The 22,165-nt window shown below is 43.3% G+C and overlaps 1 protein-coding gene across 1 annotated transcript in view; it reads right to left on the bottom strand.

The window, feature by feature from the left end:
- The window catches only part of STAG2 (STAG2 cohesin complex component), a 159,883-nt gene extending 137,935 nt beyond the window's left edge, over positions 1–21,948 (bottom strand). Inside the window, exon 1 of the mRNA XM_075835782.1 lies at positions 21,716–21,948. The gene's annotated coding sequence lies outside the window, so the exon portion shown is untranslated. The remainder of the gene's footprint in view (positions 1–21,715) is intronic.
- Positions 21,949–22,165: the final 217 nt, after the last annotated feature.

Below are 22,165 nucleotides of genomic sequence, written 5' to 3'. Positions count from 1 at the left end.
GTCGGGATTGTGAATAGACATCCTGTCCTGGCTGGAAGGAAGGTCTATTCACTGTCTAAACACTTCAGTAACTTTAATGTGTCAGTATAAGGGTATGTGCACACGATAACTGGCTTTTACGTCTGAAATTACAGACTGTTTTCAGGAGAAAACAGCTCCGTCGTTTCAGGCGTAAATGCTCCTCCTCGCATTTTGCGAGGCGTCATTGACGCCCGTAATCTTGAGCTGTTCTTCATTGAATTCAATGAAAAACGGCTCAAATTACGTTTCAAAGAAGTGTCCTGCACTTCTTTGACGAGGCAGTCATTTTACGCGTTGTCGTTTGATAGCTGTCAAACGACGACGCGTAAATGACAGGTCGTCGGCACAGTACGTCGGCAAAACCATTCAAATGAATGGGCAGACGTTTGCCGACTTATTGGAGCCGTATTTTCAGACGTAAAACGAGTTATAATACGCCTCGTTTACGTCTGAAAATAGGTCGTGTGAACCCAGCCTAAGACAGCACATAGTGAACAACGCAATGTCACTATACGCGGAGTAAATAAATGGAGAGAAGTGTATGACGCGGATTGGTAAGCATCATACACTTCTGTACAACGCCCACTTGGTCAATAGTAAAACACGCTCAGTTGTCCATTAAGAAAGTAATTAGAATAAAGCTAAAATCGCTAATTATGTGGTAAAAAATGTGATTGTTTTTCTAAATAAAAAGCACTGCTGTCACCTACATTATAGCGCCCATCTCCTTATATAGGAGATAGGGCACTTATGTGGTGACAGAGTCTCTTTAAAGAGGCTCTGTCCCCAGATTATAAGTGCCCTTTCTCCTACATAGTCTGATCGGCGCTGTAATTGACAATGAAAACCGGCTCCAAAAACAGCTCAAGAAGTGGCATGCACTTTTTACAGGGGGGGGGTTTGTTTACCGGCCGTTTATTCAAACGGCCGCGTTAAAAAAATGCCCCGTCAAAACTAAATGGAGTTTTTCACATAGAAATTTCAATGGGCAGATGTTTGGAGGCTTTCAACTTCAATTTTTTCAGAAGTTTTTCGGGGCATTACTGCCCGAAAAATGGCTGAATATAAGCAGTGTGAACATACCCTAACCCTCAGAAGGGCCCAGACACCAACGCCATACATGCTCCGCAGCGGACAAGCTATTGAGGAGATGATGGTGGGATGTGCAGCCACAGGAGTGGTTAATACTGGACTCGCTGCGCTCCTGCTGTGGGGGGTGGGTCGAATATAGATTTCACGATTCTGATCAATATCAGAATCGAACTACACTGAAAGGGCAAATTAATCAACCTCAACTATATGGCAAAAACATGGTGTGAAATCAAGCCTGTTCACATCACCATCAGGTTTCGTTTGGGATTTCCGTTCATCCATTCCATCTAATAAACAGAAAGCCAAATGGAAACTATAGCTTCTGTTTGCATTACTATTGATTTCTATGGTAATGATTCCGTTTCAGTTGGTTTCCGTTCCGCAAGGTTTTTGTTCTTTTAACAGAAACAATGGGGCATCGGACTACGCCATTGCTTCCGAGAAGAAAAAAAAAAAAAAAAAAGGACACTTTACAGAACGAAAACCAACTACAATGGAAGCTATAGTTTACGTTTGGCTTTCCGTTCATTAGTTCCTCAGACAGAATGGATGAACGGAAACCCCAAATAGAACCAGATGGTGATGTGATCAGGCCCTTAGGCTCTGTTCACATCTGCATCGGAGGCTCTGTTTGGGGCCTCCGTCGCAGATCCGGCAGGGTTTACCGGAGACAATAGCGCAGCTTGCTGCGCTATTGTGTTCGGTAAAATCACGGACACCCCAACGGAAAGCTGGCAAAACCTATTATAGTCAATGGGTTCCGTCGGCAACGTTATTCTCTTGTTTTGCTCCTAGGACGAAGAAGAGCGGAATGGTTCAATGCTGGTGTAAACCCAGCCGCCTGAACCTTTTTGGCTAAGCCCCGTCGCTCAGTCATCTACATAGAAACGTTGCTCAAACTGATCCATACAAGTACTTTTAAAGATATGCGCACGTGCAAGAAGGAGAGCTATGCGGTCATGTGAGTACATCAACTGGCTGTAATTGTTATGAAGTGGTATGAACAAGCTTTATCACACATGTATCCCCTATACTGTGGATAGGGGATACATGCGTTTTGTGGGAAAACATCTTTAAATCTAAACTATGGCGCACGTACAGCATCTGTTCGTCTTCTATTGGCTGGCAGCTTATGAGGTCATATGCTGACAGCCAATAGCAGGGGGCATTCAGAAAAGGGATGGGGGATTAGCGCACTCAACAGATCCAGATGTTACATAGTCACTGCAGGGGAACGGAGCGTCCACGCGCCGTTTCTATCAGCGCTAAGAGCTAATCTATGGTGGATGTGGGGTAAGCGAAGCCAGACCTGAGGCAGTCATCGGATTGAAGTAAGGATGTTACTTTTGCACTTTAGGCTTGGGCTTCACTATGACACACCTTTGCCCGCAAGTAACGGTAATATTGCAGGATTACCGCGAGGTGACCTCAATGCTCAAAATTTTAAAAAGGCGCAAGCGCATTTGTGACCTGGCCCCAACACGCGCATAAACCAGTACCCTCACTGTATCCCTGCTGCACCTCACCACCTTATACTTTGCTATTCCTGCTACCAGTCTAGCCTCAGGTTATCTTAAAGGCTATGTACACCTTTGACATATTTCATTTTATTTATAGTGTTTTGTACAACTTTCCAAATACTTATTAAAAATTTATTTTTATTTTTTCAGATACAGCTGCTTTGTATCCTGTATACAGAGCAGCTGTATCAGTCGCTAAGACCTGAATCCCTCAGGTCAGCGAGTCCTGCAGGATCGAGCGGTCACTGATCACATCTAAGTTCATAACTTGTGATCGATTTGAGGTGGATCAGGCAGGACCCGCTGACCTGACGGGTTCAGGTCTTAGTGAATGATACAGCTGCTCTGTATACAGGATTCAAAGCAGCTGTATCTGAAAAAGTTAACAATTTTTAATAAAAAGGTATTTTGAAAGTTGCACAAAACACACTGATAATTTTTTTTAATAAAAATTTATTTTTGATAGAAAACAGTATTTGCAGAAGTGAAGTTACGTACAATTAAAGTAATATATGTTAAGAAGTTTTTTTTATATAATGAAAATTAGAGGCACTCGTGAAAATTTTTATTGCTTTGCCCATTTGTAATGGGCATCCTGTATATGTATATGATATTTGTTTCCTCACCAAGCGTACAGCTTTCAATACATAGACTCCGTTCAGCTGCCCTGTACGGTCACATGATCTCTAAACGGACTGGCCGATTCACACATAGTCTTCTGTGTGGACCGGACGCTACTTTCTCTGAAACTCAGACTTGCATAGAGAAACTGGCTTCCGGGCAAATACAAGACGCTGTGTGAATCGGCGAGTCAGTTTAGAAATCATATGACTGCACAGGGGAACCAAACAGAGTCTATGTATTGACTGCTAGACACTAGGTGAGCAAATAAATATCATATACGTGTACAGATGCCCATTACAAACAAACCGACAAATACAAATTTTCATGGGATTTCTTCTTTAAATTATCTCTTGGTATTTTATTTATTTTTTTCAGTTTATTTAATAGTAATAAGAAAATCAAAATTCAAAATCGAAAATCTCCCACAGGGTTGAAAAAAAAAAATCTAGATTTTATCTTTTTGGGCAAAAATCGTCCAGCCCTAGCCCCAACACAAATTAATCTGTCTGGCCAGCCAATTAATTTTTCTGCTTTACCTTGAGCGGTACAAGAAGAACTCTGAAATGATAATCCTAATGTACATGCGTTTGATTCCCTGCTTTTAAGGCACCCATTGACTTCAATAGGCGGCTAGGTGCGTCAAAACGCAGCAATATAGGACGCAGTGAGTTTCACGCAACGGATACTCGCTGCGTGAAAACTCACGCATGTGTAAATAACCCCTTTAAAATCACGTGGACGACATTCACGCTCGTGTAAATGAGCCCTTTCGTGTTGTTTTTTAGGCAGTTTTTGATTAAGGCCAGAGATGGACCCTCTGTTTCTTAACTGTTACCGCCCTATCTCCCTTTTAAACTCCGATATTAAAATACTGGCTAAAATTCTGGCCATGAGATTAATTATGATTATCTCCTCAATGATTTATGCCGGGGGAAGCCAACTATTATTAATATTTAAAATAAGATAAAGACTTTATTGATCCCAAAAGGGAAATTAATGATAGTCAAAACGGTTTACCACATAGAAAGACATCAACAATACATACAAGTACATTTATACTAAAATGAACACCTAAAAGCCCATTAATGAAGTAGTTCCAATAAAGCATTAAAAAAAATTAAATTTTTATATATATATATTATATATATTTATTGTCTCCTTCTAAATATAGCTGCTGCTCAGGATGATACGTCTTCTGGATTTGTACAATCCCTTGGCATGTGTAAAGCATTCGACTCTGGAACTTCCTATATCCGGGACTTACTTACTAGGTTACATTTTGGTTCCTGCTTTAAAGAGGCTCTGTCACCAGATTTTGCAACCCCTATCTGCTATTGCAGCAGATAGGCGCTGCAATGTAGATTACAGTAACGTTTTTATTTTTAAAAAACGAGTATTTTTGGCCAAGTTATGACCATTTTTGTAGTTATGCAAATGAGGCTTGCAAAAGTCCAAGTGGGTGTGTTTAAAAGTAAAAGTCCAACTGGGCGTGTATTATGTGCGTACATCGGGGCGTTTTTAATACTTTTACTAGCTGGGCGTTCTGATGAGAAGTATCATCCACTTCTCGTCAGAACGCCCAGCTTCTGCCAGATCACGCTGTGACGTCACTCACAGGTCCTGCATCGTGTCAGACGAGTGAGGACACCGGCACCAGAGGCTACAGTTGATTCTGCAGCAGCATCAGCGTTTGCAGGTAAGTAGCTACATCGACTGGGATAAGTTCCCCTCTGGCCTGCAAATCGATGTAGCACGTACGCATTGTACAATGCCATCTGTAAGAGGTGCCCGGCCAGCTTCTTATACCACACCGCATGGCGCTGTAGGGCTTCAGGAATTGATCTGACACGTCCACCCGTCCCATGTACCTATTGTAGTCCAGGATGCAGTCTGGTTTGGGGGTCTCTGTACTGGTACCTCGTACAGATACATGGGTACTGGTGTGGCCATGTATTGTTGTCAATACAAGGACATCTCTCTTGTCCTTGAAACACAATATGTTGCGGTTAGATTGTGCCCTGCTCTCACCCCTTCTTGTTTGCCCAAGCAGTGTCTTAGGGAGGCCTCTCAGTTTTCTTCTAGCAGTGCCGCATGCCGCAGGACTTCTGGAAGCGAGGCAGTTGAAGAGTGGGACGCTGGTATAAAAATAATCAAGGTAGAGGTGGTAACCCTGGTCCAGAAGTGGGTGCACCAAATCCCACACAATTTTTGCATTAACTCCCAGTAAGGGGGGGTATGCTGGGGGCTGAATACTGGTGTCCTTACCTTCATACTGATGCACTCGCGCACAACTTATACATCTTCACGCCATACCTTGCCCTCTTACTCGGCAGGTACTAGTGGAATTGAAGCCTCCCTTTAAAATGTACCAAGGACTCATCAATAGAAATACACTTCTCGGGGGGTGTATGCTTGGGCAAACTGGGCACTGAAATGGCCTAATAGGGGTCTCCGTTTATACAAACGGTCAAAACTGGGGTCATCTCGGGGTGGGCACTGCTCATGATCAGTATAATGTAGGAAGTGAAGTATTGCCTAATTTTTTTTTTTTTAGGTTCCAGTTTAGTTCTGAAGTTGTTTTGAGGGGCCTATATATTAGACACCCCCATCAAACACCCCCTTTTAGAAACTAGACCCCTCAAATTACTCAAAATAGCATATAGAAAGTTTAACCCTTTAGGTGTTTCACAGGAATTTAGACCAAAGTAGAGGTGAAATTAACATTTATTTATTTTTTGTCAGAAAATACTTTTTATTCCATTTTTTTCTGTAAAACAGAAGGTTTTACCAAAGAAACGCAACTCAATACTTATTGCCCAGATTCTTCAGTTTTGAGAAATATCCCACATGTGGCCCTAGTGCGGTTATGGACTGAAGCACCGGCCTCCGAAGCAAAGGAGCACCTAGTGGATTTTGACGCCTCCTTTTTATTTGGCACCATGTCCAGGCTAAAGAGGTCTTGTGGTGCCAAAACAGTGGAAACCCCCCAAAAGTGACCTCATTTTGGAAACTAGACCCCTTGAGGAATTTATTGTAGTTTTCATGGGGTGCATGCAACTTTTTGATCAGTTTTTATTCTATTTTTAATTGGCGTGGTGACTAAAAAACAGTAATTCTACTATTGTTTTTTATTCCCTTTTTTTTACATGTTTACCGTTCGCTATAAATGACACATTCACTTTATTCTGCGGGGCGATACGATTATGGTGATACCACATGTTTATAGTTCTTTTTAGGTCTTATGGTGTTTGCACAATAAAATAAGTTTTGTAAAAAATAATTTTCTTTTTGTGTTACCTTATTCTAAGAGCCATAACTTTTTTTATTTTTCTCATCAAGAAAGCCGTGCGAGGACTTGTTTTTTGCGTAACGAACTGCAGTTTCGATCAGCACCATTTTTAGGTACATGCGACTTTCTGATCTCTTTTTATTCCATTTTTTGGAAGGTGAAGTGACAAAAAAAAATGGTGATTCTGGTATGGTTTATTGTTATTTTCTTTTATGGCGTTCACCGTGCGGGATAAATAACGAAATAATTTTATAGTTCAGGCCGTTACGGACGTGGCGATACCAATTATGTAAAGTGTACTTGTTTATCTATTTTTATTAATAATAAAGGGTTGATAAGGGAAAAACGGGGATTTTTACTTTTAAAACTTTTAATTTTCTTATTTTTACACAACTTTTTTTTACTGTATTACTTTGTCCCACTAGGGAACTTGAGGGCAGGATGCTCTGATCGCTATTCTAATACACTGCACTACGTGCGTAGTGCAGTGTATTAGAGCTGTCAACAAGCATAGTGGGTCCTGACTTTCCAAGGACCCACTAGGCTTACGTCGATGGCATAGCCGGATACCATTGTTAGGTGTCCGGTTGCCATAGTCACAATCGCCGGCCGCTGTCGTGTAGCAGGCCGGTGACGGTAGCGTAACCCCTAAAAAGCCGCGATCGCTATTGAACACGGCTTTTAAGGGGTTAATCAGCGGGGACACAGCGACCGGTCCCCGCTGTAGGAGCTGCGGTAACTGCTGTACGAGACAGCAGCTGTCACAGCTCCTGCATATGTCGGGAAGATGGCCAAAATGGCCGTTCCTCCCGCGACGTACTATTAGGTCATGGAGTGCGAACGATACAGCTACCATGACCTAATAGTACGTTCAGGAGCGGGAAGGGTTAAGGACTTTTTCAAATCTGACATGTATCCATTTATGTGGTAATAACTTCGGAATGCTTTTACCTATCCAAGTGATTCCGATATTGCTTTCTCGTGACATATTGTACTTTATAGTAAACATAGGTATAATGAGTCAGCCTTACCGGATTGCGTTTAGTATGAACAACATGCGCTACCTATGTTTAAATTTTTTCATTAAATTTTTTTTCCATGCAGCAGTAAAAGTACATTCTAATAGGCCAGATTCACACGAGCGTGTGCGCTTTGCGCACGCAAAAAACGCGACGTATTGCGCGCGCAAAAGGTCCATAAAAGCTCCGTGTGTCATCAGCATATGCTGCGTGGCTGCGTGATTTTCGCGCAGCCGCCATCATTATGACACTGTTTTTTTGTTTGTGAACAGAAAAGCACGTGGTGCTTTTCGGTTTTCATTCATAGTTTGGACTACTGTAGCATTACGCGCGGCACACGGAAGTGCGTCCGTGTGCTGTGCGCGGTTTTCACGTACCCATTCACTTCAATGGGTGCGTGATGCGCGAAAAACGGGCAAATATATGTCGTGAGTTTTACGCAGCGGACATAAGATGCGTGAAAATCACAAACAGTCTGAACGGCTCCATTAAATAACATAGGTCAAAATCACGCGCGTAGCACGGACGTATTATACGTTCGTCTGAATAAGCCCTTACAGTGTTCAACTTATTTCAATGAATGTTGCTCATATTCGTTTCCTATATATAATAAGATATGATTCTCAAGTTCAAGAACATATGAGTAGTTTTGTTTCATTTTTGATCATATATAATGTAGTATGTAGAACATTTGTTTATATTGATACGATTTTTTTCATATTAGCTAAAATTTAAATTTTTGATGGTGATGACATGAATACTGTTATTTGTTGTTAATTGAAAAAACTTCTTTATTCATTTTACAGACTGTATGAAAAAGGTCTTGTTATTTTGGCCGAAACGTCACGTTGCCCAAGTCCGTGGATTGCAAATAAAATTATTTTTCAACAAACAAAGAATTTTTGGAGTGCCAGGTTTTCTTCAAAAATACTACGGAGTTGAACCCTACCCGATCACCCTTCTATACGGAGTGCCGTGGTTTCTTCGATAATAATATTGTACTTTATGTTACTGAGAAAATTTGGTCGATAAATTCAATATTTGTTAACACCAAGATTAAGAGAAAATTTGCAAAAATTTGCATTTTTATAAAAATTATAATGTATCTGCTTGTAAGACAGATAGCAATAACCACACAAAATAGTTACTAGTTTACATTTCCTATAGGGTCTACTTTATGTTTGCATCGTTTTAACATTCTTTTATTTTTCTAGGACGTTACAAGGCTTAGAACTTTAGCAGCAATTTCTCATATTTTCAAGAAAATTTCAAAAGGCGATTATTTCAGGGACCAGTTCAGTTCTGAAGTGGCTGAGAGCCTTATATATTAGAAAGTCCCCATAAATCACCCCATTTTGAAAACTGCACCACAAAGTATTCAAAACAGCATTCAGAAAGTTTACAAGTTTACTAAAACATGATTACAGTACGGGACAGTTGTCCTGCAGCGAGGCAGGGACTCCTAGCATCGTACATAACTATGATGCTAGGAGCCCGGCTACCTGCAATGTGTTCGGTCCGGGATTAGTGGCCGAAATACGTTCCGTCCATTACGGACGTAATGTGCTCGTGTGAATCCAGCCTTACTCTCATCTGCTCATTCTTCTAGTCTATAAATAACAGTTCAAATAAAGAGGCTAAAAAGGGTCACTGGATATAAAAAGACATAAAATATAACATATACTTTCTTTTTCTGTCAATCAGCAGACATTGCTGAGTGACTGAACAAGCCCAGGCCCTTACTATAATGTTCTTTAAAGAGGTATTCTCATCTCGGACAGATATGTTCGATAGATGTGGGTCCCACCTTTCTCCAGAACAAGCCACAACCGGTCCCATTGATCTCCAGCCAATGAGTTACAAGTCGGCCGGAATTACGGACACAGCTGTGATACGCTGTTTCCATCACTCCTAAAGTGAATAAGAGTTACAAGACAAGCTTAAGCTACGCGGTTGTCGAAACTACAGAATCAGTATCTACAGAAACAGCGTAGCTCGCGGTTTTACGCTGCTTCCATAACTCCCATCTTATATATATTTTCGAAAGTTTGTTTGAAGCCCGATTTTTCATTGGTTTAAAATCAGGGAATAGCTATTTTTGATTGGACACGCGTTCCCCAGGTAACGGATTGCACTGACAGGCTCCGCCCCTATTGATGCCGTGGCAGCCCATAACTGGCTGCAACGTACATAATTCGATGACTTCTGGGACCTGCAGTAAGGATTAATCCCCATCACTGGTCATTTATAATCAAGCACCGCCGTAATACCGCATGCAGATCACACAGCGATGTCAGTGACATCTGTATAACGTGTTCTTATATAAAACACAGCTGCCGCAGAACCTCTTATTCAGATGTACAGAACTGTAGCTGTCCCATTCATATGTTGCAAAATCGCAGCAAAACACCACGACCGCTACGTCTAAATAATCCCGTCAGAGATGAGATCCTCAAGATTTTTAGCTACGAAAAAAAAAGCGCATTGAATTTGTACCGGACACCTTTGTTCCCAGGCTCTGCCCTCCGTCATTGTGTGCAGCCGCCTCAGCTCCGTCCTGCAGCCGCTTCTTGTGCGTGCCAAATGTGTCACGTGACGTCCCCAGTTTCCCGCGCTGTCGTGTCCTCACAGGAAGCGGGTGAGTCGGGTGAGCGGCCGCCGCCTCAGTTTTGGGGTCACATTATGTGTGGAGATTGAGGTACAGCGGGGGCTCCGCATCTCCCTCCACTGCCGGTGAGTTTCATATCATTGCAGGACGCGGTCTATATGGTGAATCCCAGAGGAAAGGATTACTAGGGGGGGGTAGTGGTTACCCCGAGTGCAGTAGTACTCTATGTATCCTCTCACTGAGGGCATGCTGAGGATTGTAGTACCTCCTCAGGTGCAGAGCTTCTCATCTATTAAATAGATATGTCGTCTGTATGGTGTGAAACTACAACTCCCAGCATGTGGCCGCAACACCCGTAGAGACCAGAGATAGTGACAGGACTGCAAAAACTCATTTTATTAAGATTGAAAAAAATATATAAGGTGATCACGTATATAACATAAGTGAAATATAGAATAACTGGTATAAAATATAAACATAAAATTCCTGCAACTGGTGTATAACGATACATAACTGGAATATAAAACATCGATGCCATATGGGCATGAATCAGAAGTCCCCGCCCCTCATCCACCACTTCGTAGTTTAGTCTAGGAGCACTGGCTTAGGACTTTTATTTCCTAAAATAATACATTTTTTTTGATCATGTGATCATAGTGTTAAGGATTAATTTGTAATAAAAAAAAAAATAGTACCACAATGTTTTAGCCAAGAAATGCAACTCCATATTTATTACCCTGATTCTACAGTTTTTGGAAATATCCCACATGTGGCCCTAGTGACCTCTTGCACTGAAACACGGACCTCAGAAGCAAAGGAGCACCTAGAGGATTTTGGGGCCTCCTTCTTTTGGAATATATTTTAGGCACTATGCCAGGTTTGAAGAGGTCTTGTGGTGCCATAACAGTGGAAAGCCACAAAAGTGACCCCATTTTGGAAACTGCACCCCTCAGGAAAATTATCGAGGGGTATAGTTAGCATTTTAACCCCACAAGTTTGCTACATTTATTGGCAATAGTCTGTAAAATTGAAAATCCATCTTTTTTTCTGGAAAAACTTAGAATTTTTTAATTTTTACAAGGAATAAAGGAGAAAAAGAACCACAACGTTTGTAAAGCAATTTCTCCAGATGTGATAATAAACTGCTGTTTGGACCCATGGCAGGGCTCAGAAGGGAAACCGCACCATTTGGATTTTGGAGCACAGATTTTGATGGAATAATTTTCAGTGCCATGTCGCGTTTGCAACCAAAACAGTTGAAACCCCCCAAAAGTGACCCCTATTTTGGAAACTACACCCCTCAAGGAAATTTATCGAGGGTTATAGTGAGCATTTTGACACCACACTTTTTTTTGCTGACTTTAGTGGAATTAGGCAGTGAAAATTACAATCGACATTTTTTTCTAATAAAATGTTGAAATGTTTTATTTTTACAAGGCATAAAAGGAGAAAAAGCACCCCAACATTTGAAAAGCAATTTTTCCCGATTACGGAAATACCCCATAAGTGGTCATAAACTGCTGCTTGGACACACGGCAGGGGTCAAAAGGGAAGGAGCACCATTTGTAGCTTAAATTTAGCTGGAATGGTTTTCGTGTGCCATGTCACAAGTGCCTGCGGGAGCAAAACAGTAGGAACCCCCCAAATGTGACCCCATTTTGGAAACAACACCCCTTAAGGAATCTATCTAGGGGTATAGTAAGCATTTAGACCCCACTCTTTTGCAAAATGTATTGGAATTAGGCCGTAAAAATGAATATCAGCGTTTTTTCCCACTAAAAAGTTGAATTTTTTCATTTTCACAAGGGATAAAGAGGAAACAAAAACCCCTACATTTATAAAGCAAATTTCTCCCGAGTACGGCAATACCCCATATGTGGTAATAAACTGCTGTTTGGACACACGGCAGGGCTCAGAAGTGAAGGAGCACCACTTGGCTATTTGGTATACAGATTTTGCTGGCTTGGTTTTTGGGCGCCATGTCGCATTTGCAAAACCCTGAGGTACCAGAGTACAGTATAAGCCCCCAAGAAGTGACCCTATTTTGGAAACTACACCACGTTTGCCTGGACATATGACAGAGCTCAGAAGTGAAGAGCAACATGCGCATTTGAGGTCCAGTTTGGCGATTTTCACAGCATTGGCAGACAAAGGCAGGGCTCTGAGGTCAAATAGAAAAACAAACCCCCAAGTAGTGACCCCTAGTTTGGAAACGACACCCCTTGAGGGTGTCTATGTGGACATGTCCTGTGGACATGTCAAATATCTCAGATAAGAATAACCTTTGTGACAAACTGTAAGATCACAGACACACATTGAGCCGAACACTGGTGGCAATCTTAACCGCATATACGTAACAGTGTTGGCAAATACGGTCCGTAGTGCATCCGTATATACAAATCCGCAAAACCAAGAAAACCAAAAAATGATGTGCAGCATCTGCAAACTTGGCTTCGCCTAGCAACGCTTCCGTAATTACGGATGGCTACGGGTGCACACCCATAGCCATCCGTAATTTCGACGTGCCCATGGGGAGTCTGTGCCGTAATTACGGACAAGAATAGGACATGTTCTATATTTTACGGATCATTTCTATGGAACGGACACCCATCTGTAAAAATATGGAAAGGTGCCCATAGAAATTTATGGGTCTGTAGTTACGGCTGAAAATGACGGTTGCGTGCATGGGGCCTTACTATTTTCAAGAATTAACAGCACGCACACGACCGTAGATTTTATATGCAATTACAGACCCATTAATTTCTATGGTCGATAGACACCTTCCCGTATATTTACGCGTAGATTTGCCACGCATATTTTCCTGCGGCAAATCCGCATCGTAAGGGCTTGTCCCCACACAACGAAATTGCTGCCGATAATTTCTGCAGCAATTCCGTTGAAAGTCAAAGGCTTTTGGCTGCGGCAAAAACGCACCATTTCCGGTTTTTACGGCAGAAAATGGAGCCGAAATTGCTGCGTTTTTCCCAATGTTATGGCTAATTCAGACGAACGTATAATACGTCCGTGCAACGCGCGTGATTTTCACACGCCTCGCACGGACCTATGTTAGTCAATGGGGCCGTTCAGACAGTCCGTGATTTTCACGCAGCGTGTCCGCTGCGTAAAACTCACGACATGTCCTATATTTGTGCGTTTTTCGCGCGTCACGCACCCATTGAAGTCAATGGGTGCGTGAAAATCACGCGCAGCACACGGAAGCACTTCCGTGTGACGCGCGTAATTTGCGCAACAGCAGTAAAAACTATGAATGTAAACAGAAAAGCACGAGTGTCATCATGATGGCGGCTGTGCGAAAATCACGCAGCCACGCTTCATACGCTGCTGACACACGGAGCGGTTATGGACCTTTTGCGCGCGCAAAACGCCACGTTGCTCGTGTGAATCCGGCCTTAGGAGATGGAGAATTCTCCTCTGAAAAAAGCAGCAATTCTGCACTTTCCGTAGCAAGAATTTACATGCTGCGGTCCGAAAAATACGCATCACAGGTCAATTTTGGCTCGGAAATTTTACTCAGCATGTGGATGAGATTTGTTAAATCTCATCCACTATGCTGCTAATGTATTCTGCTGCGTTTTTTCCGGCCGGAAAAAGCCCTAATACAGTACCAGCAAGTAATCTCTTATAACACGTTGCAGATTTTTTTCTGCACGTAAAGTGACCTGCGGTGCGTATTTTAAAATCTGCAGTATGTCAATTTATCTTGCGTTTCCGCTTGCGAATTATATCGGACAAGTTAGTATAATCGTGATTTTGACAGGCTCTTATTAAAGGCTATGTACACTTTTAAGATATAAAGACATATACACACACGCACGCACACGTCAGTATGTTTAGTGTAACTTTGTAATTATTCTTTATTAAAAAATGGTTTTACTTTTGGAGATACAGCTGTTCTGTATTCTCTATACAAAACAGCTGTAACGTTCGTTTTACACTGAATCCGTCAGTCTCTGACACAAAGGATCTGCTTGTAATCAATCAAATCTAAGTTCATAATGTGATAGATTACAGGTGGATCTTGCTTGTCATAGACACGCAGGACCCGCCGACACTGAACCGGTCAGGTCCATAGGACTGACGGATTCAGTGTAAAACGAACGATACAGATGTTCTGTATAGAGAATACAGAACAGCTGTATCTCCAAAAGTAAAACTATTTCTTAATAAAGACTAATTACAAAGTTACACTAAACACACGGACTAATCTATTAAAAAAAAAAATAATTGCCCTCAAATGGTGTCCTCTGGAAGGGCTTAATAGGAGCACAAAGATGCCAGACCTGGGGGCCACCCCCTCTTTCTAACGGCTCAGATGCAGAGGTCGCTATTAGGGTAGGAACACACACAGCGTAAACATTGTGGATTTTCTGCAACTAATTCTTTGCAGCAGTGTAGGTGAGATTTCAACAACTCTCGCCCCACACAGCGGAAAAAAGCTGCAGCATGTAAATTAATGTGAATTCAATGGGGTGATTAAAGCCGCAACAAAGCAGCGAATCCGCCGGAAAAAAAAAAACGCAGGAAAAAAAATCATTTATAATTACCCGGAGTTTCCTGCTTCTTTTCCAGTCCAGCCTCCTGGGATGACGTTTCATCCCATGTGACAGCTGCAACCAATCACACGCTGCATCGGTCACATGACCTGCAGTGTCACCCCAGGAAGCCGGACCACGCACTGGAGAGAGGGGGATGCGGTAAGTATGAACGTTTGTTTTTTCAACAGAGCAAATTCCACCCGAATAAATTTTAGGACCACGTTCCCGGAGGTGTTCAGGGCAGATTCGGTGGGCAGCTTAACGTAGCGCATCCGCCCTGAACAGGCTGCGTGTGTTCCTTACCCTCAACCGCGGAATCTGACTGGTTAACTTAGGCCTCATGCACACGACCGTAGCCATGTGCACGGTCATGAGTTTTGGGTCGGCCGGCAGCGGAGTGATACCTGCGAGCCGCCGCAAATCACGGGCCGTGCACATTTCCTATTAGCCTGGACCACAGAACACGGCCGTAAAAAGACATGTCCGTTCTTTCTGTGGTCCAGGCTTCCGGGCCATGCACGGACCGTGGAAACCACGGTTGTATGCATGGGCACATAGGAATGAATGGGGCCGCAATTCTCCCATGGATTATCGGAAGAATTGCGGCCGTAAAAGCACGTTCGTATGCATGGGGCCTTAGATTCCACTCTTTGCACTAAGGTGTCAGCTGTAACATACTTTTCCTTGGCAGCTGTCACGTACATGTACATAACATGTCGCCAAGGGGTTAAGCAAAATGAAGCTTGGTAAATACCATAATTAATCCACGTGTTTAAATCTTGATACTTTCCTGGACTCCATAAGACTAAGGGCCCTTTTACACGGGCCAATGATCGGGGCAAACAAGCGTTCATGTGAACGCTCGTTTATCGACTGATCGTATTGTTTATGCAGCAAGAAATATTATTTTTGTCGGCAACATCTCCTGGTCCATGCTGATATAATAGAAACGTATAGAGATAACCATACATTACTGATCATTGCTCCTTTTGAAAGAAGCAAACAAGCGCCGATCAACGACCTGCCTCGACCACCACTAATTTTTATGGCCCGTATCGGCTGTATAAGAGGACCTTAAAGAGGATCTATCACTAGTTTATTAATGCCCTATCTCCTAACTAACCTAATAGGCTATGATGCTGATAACTTCGGTATTAATTGTGTTTCAAAACATTTATTAGTTGCAAAGTTTGGACAGCGTCATACAGTTCTCTTCCCAGCCCAACGTGATCTCAGCTACAATCGGGAGATCACGCTGTGTTGCTAGGAAGAGGAGAACTGTATGACACCGATTGGACAGCGTCATACAGAAACTATTACACCGCCCAGAGAGAAAAGAAAAAGTAACCTCCCATTTGGCAAGTGTAACCAAATTAGCATATTTAGAAAAAAGCACATAACTATGCAAAAAATAAATATACACTGTAGTGATCAGCATCATAGCGCCTATTAGATTAGTTAGGAGATAGGACATTAATAAACCTGTAACAGATCCTCTTTAATGTACCACTGACAATTATCTATTACAGAACTAACTGGATTGTGCTTTGCTAAAGGCAGCCATGGCTGCAACAACCACATGCTGAGATGGTTGATAACAATTCAGACAAGTAAAAAAAAGCTACGCGCTGTGACCTACAATTACATTCTCCTTACTGCCACATAATATGCTGATGGTTTTGCATTCTGATTTGGTATTTTGCGAGTACCTTTACACATTGCTGACCTATAAAAACAAACACATTATATATATATATATATATATATATATATATATATATATATATATATATAGCATAGGTAGGCAACGAGTAGATCATGATCTGCTGGAAGATCTTTGAGGGTATGTGCACACGTAGTGACCAAAAACGTCTGAAAATACGGCGCTGTTTTCAAGGGAAAACAGCCCCTGATTTTCAGAAGTTTTTTGAGCAACTCACGTTTTCCGCTGCTTTTTTACGTCCGTTTTTGGAGCTGTTTTCATTGGGGTCTATGAGAAAACGGCTCCAAAAACGTCCAAAGAAGTGTCCTGCACTTCTTTTGCCGAGGCTGTATTTTTACGCGTCGTCGTTTGACAGCTGTCAAACGACGCCGCGTAAATTACAGGTCGTCGGCACAGTACGTCGGCAAACCCATTCAAATGAATGGGCAGATGTTTGCCGACGTATTGTAGCCCTATTTTCAGACGTAAAACGAGGCATAATACGCTTCGTTTACGTCTGAAAATAGGTCGTGTCAACCCAGCCTGATAGATTCTGAGTAGATCACTGATGCCTTAAACCGGTATCAAAATCATAAATAACCTAATAATAGTCTGATCCCTAGAGGCCCCGCAGCTGGGACCACCACTGATCGTGAGAACAGGTGTCCCAAACCCCATGTCCTTCTCGCTGTTCGACCACAGTGAGAAGGAAATTGAATGGAGATTTAGTCAAGCATGAGCACTGAAGCTCCATTTAAAGTCTATGGGAATGATGGAAACAGCCGAGTACGGCGCGCAGCTGTTTCCATCATTCTTACAACCAGTGAATAAAGAGGCGGGCGTATGCTCGACTGCCGCTCCATTAAATCTCTTCCTCACTGCGGGGAGTGCAGTGGAGGATCTGGGGGTTCAGGACCACCGTTCTCACGATCGGTAGGGGTCCAAAGCTGTGGGGTCCCCAGCGATCAGAAAATGATTACCTATTCTGCGGATAGGCGATAATTTAGGATTTTGGGAAGACCCCTTTAAGGAGAACCTTTCACCTCCCCATACATGTACAGCATTTAATGGACAGGGCTGCACAAACCCTGGGGCACTTTACATTTTTTTTCTACCCTCCTCCGTTATTTAGATATCGGTGCCGTTATATTTGGCGCCCGATACTTAAATAACCCCATGAACTGTCAATGGGGCGTGTAATGGCAAGGGGACGTGTTACTATGGCTGTGACACTGTCCAATCAGATATGGACAGTATTACAGCAAGAGCGAGGGGAGAGTGTGCGCACGCGCGCGCTCTCTCACTCTTCAGCTATCAAGATCAGTCTTCTGCCGAACTGGCAAGAGGGCGTGTCACTGCGGACAGTGTAAGAGCTGGAGAGAGGAATGCGGGCATGCGCGCTCTCCTCTCTTCAGGTCTTGCGAGAGATCAGTCTTGTACTTTGTTTGTCGAACAGGCAAAGGGGCGTGTCACTGCTACGGAGAGTGCAAGCGCTGAAGAGGAGAGCACGCATGCCCGCTCTCCTCTCTCCAGCTCTTACACGTAGAAGTGACACGCACTCTTGCCAGTTCGACAGAAGACTTATCTTGACAGCTGAAGAGCGAGAGCGTGCACACTCTTTCCTCGCTCTAACACTGTCCGCATCTGATTGGACAGTGTCACAGCCATAGTAACACGCCTCCTTGCCATTACACGCCCCATTGACAGTTCAGGGGGTTATTTAAATATCGGGCGCCGATATCTAAATAACGGTAGATGGGTAGAAAAAAAAATTTAAAGTGCCCCAGGGATTGTGCAGCCCTGCACATGTATGGGCAGGTGAAAGGTTCTCAATGAGGGCACTTCAATCCACCAGTTTTGGGTCAAAGCGGTAATTATTATTACCATAGCTCAAAGGGAGCCTCTGTTTTTATTCATTACCATACTGAATGACACATTTTTCCCTCCTCTAATCAAATTAATTAGGTTTCATTTAAACCTAATTTGCAGTGTCCTTTTGGTGTATGCACTGGGAAATCTGCCATTATAAAGGCCCTATTACACTGGCAAAATTTGGCAGGTGCAACAAGCGCCCATCAACGAGACAGCTTGTTGATCGGCACTCGTTTGCTCGTATCACAAGGAGCTATGTATGGGGATGAGCGGTCGTTACTCCGATCGCTCGTCCCCATACATTATCATCATCATGTCGGCTGCACATCAGGGAGATGTGCTGCCAACAACGAATACTATTTCAGTTTTTTTAAAACGATACGATCAGCAAATTAGCGAGCGTTTGGTCGTGCATCTGCTGATTGGTGCCCTACTCCCAGGGCGATCAGCAACTAGCGTTCATTGAACGCTTGTCTGTCTGATAGTTGCCCAGCGTAAAACCTCCTTAAGTTGAACATATCCATAGGGCTCCACCTACCCGACATACAATACAAATGCAATGTGAACAGAGCCTTAGTTCTTCTGTTAAAATATGCGGTGTGTCTGCACCATTTAGGCTGAGTTAACATCAGCATCTGGCTTTCGTTTGACCTTTCCTTCGGAGGATCAGATGAACGAAAAGCCAAACAGAAAACATAGGTTTTTATTTGCATTACCATTGATTTTAATGTTAATGCTTACGTTGCAATTGGTCTCCGTTTGTTTCCATTGCGTAAGGTTTACGTTTTTTTTTCTCTGAAACAAATTATTATTTCTGTGAAAAAAACTGAAACCTTACAGAATGGAAACAAACGGAAACCATTTATCGGTTCCTCTGACGGAAAGGTCGATTGGAACCCATGAACGGAAGCCCGACGCTGATGTGAACAGGCCCTTATTTGGAGAAAACATTCAAAGACTTACAATATGATAGGAACCTGTAGGTTTGTGAAAAATCAAAATAATCATGTGAAAATAGCATCTTGTATGACTAGATTATATGGCCTGAACAGGGCTGCTGCTTTTCTGTATGAAAAAAAAAAAGACATTTATATAACAGTAGATCAATAAGAAGCTTCGGTATCATTACAGATCTCTGCCTCACCAAGGTTGCCTACCACTAATATAAAGCATACGTTTCTCACGGATCTTATACAGAATGCATTGTGCAGGTTAAAATGTTTTTACACAGCAAAGGAAATATTGCAAAGCTTTAGGAGACCTAAACAAGCCAGTGAAACCGGGACAAACTTGTAACCGCACCCACCCAACACAGCCAGCAAATAGGAGAGAAGGGTGGCATCAAACAAGCAGACCAACCCTGAAGGCCCTGGTGGTGGTGTGACGCAGTTAGGTTGCCCCATCTCCCCCTCCCTTTGACAACATCAGTCAGCTGCAAGTAATGCGAAGTGAATGGAAAAAAATATATATTTCATTTCACAACTTCTATTCAGGTTGCAAACTCACAGCCTTAATGGTGCAAAAAAATGGCAATCCATACAGCAGGCCTGGACATATAGCTATACACACTAAAAACAGAACCAACTCCAAGCACGAAGTCAGTCACGTGTCTGTGCTTTATACGAGACTACATCATTCACATTTATTAGTCCATTGATTAAGCCCATAACAAAAGGATGAGACAGGAGGTACCTAGATAGTAAACAGTAAGGTGTGGCTGGAAGGGAGTGAGCAGGAGGCTTGTACCCCATAACAAACATGGATTCATTTACAAGTATTAAAGCCGGGTGTAACTGCAAGTTTGATAAATCCAATGTTTTATCCACATTTTCCTTTAAACTTTTCTCCTGTCTGGAATAGACCGTGCTGAGTGAACAAGGCCACAGCCTTCTGTGCAAACTGGAATAATACAACAGCGACAAGCTAGTAATGGGAAACCGACACGTCTGCAACTGATCCACAAGACACATGAGAGAGCAATGTACTCGTCGTTTCAAAAAGTATATAGGTATAATCAGAAGTGCTGATGGCTTTAAGGTCACTTCTCAGATATTAAAACTTGTATATAACAGAAAAGTAGGGAGAAGCGCAGCAGTCTACAGCCGGTGGCCTAGAACATGTGAACTAGCAGCTGCTGTAAAACTACAACTCCTAACATGTCCTGACAGCTGCACACAAACAGGTGCGGAGCCACAGGTTATAGATGTAGAGAACCCCTCTCCATGTGCCACAGACTGATGGAAAGTAACTAAAAAGACAACCTTCCTCCCCAATTTTTTATTAGCCCTAAATTTCCAGTGCACAGCAAAAATACAGCAGCAGAGAATAGCTAGTCAGCATATCAGTTACACATATACATGACATAAGGACACAGGGCGAGCACTATGACTGGAGGAGAAACCTGCAAACAACCCAAATATAGCATACTCCACTAATACACAAGACTACTTACCCAAACCCCCTACCAAACACTTCTGTAATGGCCAGGGGTGCAACCCCCCCTCGCAAATTGTAAGAAGTTGTATCTATCGGTTTCTGGGAAAGCGGAGCCAACCAATATGGCCACCATACCATATGAGCTAATCAACAAGCTTTGTTAAAAAAAATCTGAGTGTCCAATCTTCCGCCTAACACCTCAATACAGAAACAGGGGACGTATCACTACATAATAGGTGACGACTTCTTTATGGGGGGGGGGGTCAGATGTCACCCAGTCTCCCCAAAAACAGCTGTATCTACATAAAAGCGGATGAGGATTTCTGACAGCAGAGCTGAAGGACTGATCATACTGCTGGTCACTTTATTCTGGCCAGTAATGATGTGTGCACAGGCTGCCATCCCTGATCATAGAAGCTGGAAACTCCAGAAGTGACGAGTAAACAAACTCCAGCGGGAAGTGACCGGCGCCGCTCAGGTTATTCCTCCCTGGTACTCTCCAGAGACTGGCGCCAAAGTGATGATCAAACTCCGTGTTCCGGCCATAGTCAGGGGGTACAGCTCCCAAGGTTGTGTGCAGGGCGGCCGCCCCCCGCCTTCAGCTCCCACTAGGGAATTCTTCCTCTGCTCATAACAAACATACAGCATGTAAATAAAGCGCGGGCCGCACTAAAGGCCGTATAATATGGCTGGAAAGGGAGGGAAAACAAGTGTTTACGTGCCCGGACAGCGGGAAACCGGGCAAAACCCAAAAGGCCGCGTCCTCCACACTCCCCCCACCTCCGTTCTCTCCGCCTCCACCCACCCCCGGCCACCACCAGCCACCGCCGCTTCCCTGCCGAGGCCCTAACACCATCTCTCCTCCGAGCGCCTCCACAAAAACAGAAGTGAAGAAAAAAAACAACAACTCAGCTTCTCAACAACAAGGCCGCACCGAGAAAACTTCCACACACGTATCCGCCATTTTACAACTTACCTCGTCTCCCACACAGCGCGCCTCCCGGGGGAGGGCCTCGTCCCAACGCCTCCTACTAATCCCAACCAAAAGAGCTGTGCGCGGCTTTAAGACGGAAGACCACTAAAGTAGAAGCCCCCAATCCCGACTCCAAGGTTAGAACATAAATAAGAAGCGGGCTGGAGACGGCTCACGGTCGGCTCGAGTTGTTCGCTCTTCGGCAGCTCGAAGTCGAATGAGGCGCGCAGGCGCCACCTGGTGGTCACAAGGGAACGGCGAACTCTTGCTGGGGCGCAGCGCCACCTTCCGGTCAGGCTTATGCTTTCAATTTTTTAACTCTAGAGCTGCCACAAGGAAGACGAAAAGTTTTGGTAACCTCTTCAGTACTCCAGGAACCATGTGTCTCGTGACTAGGAATACAGATATGTATGCTCGGGCAGAGTTGATATTGCTTACATGTCAAGATGTACT

Source organism: Rhinoderma darwinii, chromosome 8 (genome assembly GCF_050947455.1).
Source record: "Rhinoderma darwinii isolate aRhiDar2 chromosome 8, aRhiDar2.hap1, whole genome shotgun sequence".
NCBI classification, from domain to species: Eukaryota; Metazoa; Chordata; class Amphibia; order Anura; family Rhinodermatidae; genus Rhinoderma; species Rhinoderma darwinii.
Note: the sequence above shows the minus strand (reverse complement) of the source record. Positions and strands in the feature narration are given on the sequence as shown.